Raw genomic sequence first — 1,474 nt, forward strand, 5'->3', positions numbered from 1 at the left:
CCCGCCACCGCCCGCCCGCCGGCACTGCGCCCGCACCTTATTTGGGCCTTGGATTTCCCAAAGGGGAGAAAAGCAGACTGACGAGCAGCTTCCGTTTTACCTGGTGACGCAGCCTCTGGCCCTGGGCAGGGTGGGGCTCTGCTGGGCGGCTTGGGTTTTCCTGCTGAGTCTGGGGGAAGGGTAGGCTGTGGGGGTACAGGGGACCCCAAGGTCCCTTCTCCCCTGCAGGCTGCCTTGGCTGCTGGGTGCTGGGATCAGAGCTCTGCCACCCCCCAGCCTTGGGCGCGGCCTGCTCTTCCCAGGGCCCCCTGCTGGCGTCTGTCTCTCCTCCGATGTCCCTGGGCTGCCGTGTCTCTTCCGGTCCCCAGCATGTCTCTCTGTCTTCGACTCTCTCCATCTTTCTCTGTCTCTTTCTTCAAGGTCTTGAACTGTTTGGGGAGATACCTGGGTCTCCGTCCTCTAGTGGCTGCCAGGTCCTTCCCAGCAGGTGGGAAGTGCTTGTTAGATAAAATGGGCCCTTCCGCCACCCACACCCCACGCAGACGCACGTTCACCTGTGTGCCCAGGAGACGTTCATTCACCCTTCAGAGCTCGGAGCGGATGACCCCTGCTCCAGGGTCTTTCCTGGATTCTCAGACACAGCAAGGACCCCCTGTGCCTTCTCCATGGGGTGGGGGACAGGCAGGGAGGCCACGAGGGAGCAGGATTCAGGGACCCCAGACGTGGCTGTGTCTTGGAGGAGCATAGGAGTGGGGCGGATTTGGGGCCCTCCTCGCTTGGCCGCGCCTGGCCACGTGTGTCCTTTACCCAGCTCCTCCTCCTTCACAGGGGGCCCAGGGCCTCGTGCACACTGGGCTCACTTTACAGTCCTGGTAACCGAGGCCTGTGACACCCAGCTTGTCTGTGAGTAACGGCCGCAGAACAGAGCTGCTGCGAGGCCTGGGCCCCTGCTGTCCTGTCTCCCTCCCCGAGCTGCGGCTCACAGGATGCAGGCAGCCTGGCCTTGTAGGGTGAAGATCCCGGCCTGGAGCGGGTGCTGCCCGGGGACCAGGGGGAGCCTGATCCTAGTCTTTGTTTGCTCCTGGTCTCACAGCCGGGGAAAACCCAGTGTCCCTGGCCAGGCACCGAGGGTCACCTGGAGTTCCAGGCCTTGGGGACCCTGGCCAGCTGTTGGGGCCGTGTGGCTAGGCACGAGGCTGATGGAAGTTGTCCTTTATGTCTCCAGATGGGCTCCCCAAAAGTGGGCCCTGAAGCGAGAATTCAAGGGTGAGCAGCGAAAGGGACTCACACTTTGCTGTCTGGGAGGCTGAGGCAGGAGGATTGCTAGTTCAAACCCAGCCTGGGGAAGTTAGTGACTCAGTGAGACTCTGAAAATAAAAAATAAGAAGGGCTGGGTTTGCAGCTCAGTGCAAAGGCCCTGGGTTCCATCCCAGGACTGAAAAAGGAAAAACAGCGAAGGGTTAGTTGTTCACCT

At 61.4% G+C, this 1,474-nt stretch overlaps 1 protein-coding gene across 1 annotated transcript in view; it reads right to left on the reverse strand.

The window, feature by feature from the left end:
• Positions 1-31: 31 nt before the first annotated feature.
• LOC104876334 (olfactory receptor 1361) overlaps positions 32-1,474 on the reverse strand; it is a 41,921-nt gene continuing 40,478 nt past the window's right edge. Inside the window, exon 3 of the transcript XR_004515538.1 lies at positions 32-428. The gene's annotated coding sequence lies outside the window, so the exon portion shown is untranslated. The remainder of the gene's footprint in view (positions 429-1,474) is intronic.

Source organism: Fukomys damarensis, unplaced genomic scaffold (genome assembly GCF_012274545.1).
Source record: "Fukomys damarensis isolate Sample0158 unplaced genomic scaffold, DMR_v1.0_HiC HiC_scaffold_37, whole genome shotgun sequence".
In the NCBI taxonomy this organism is placed as follows: Eukaryota; Metazoa; Chordata; class Mammalia; order Rodentia; family Bathyergidae; genus Fukomys; species Fukomys damarensis.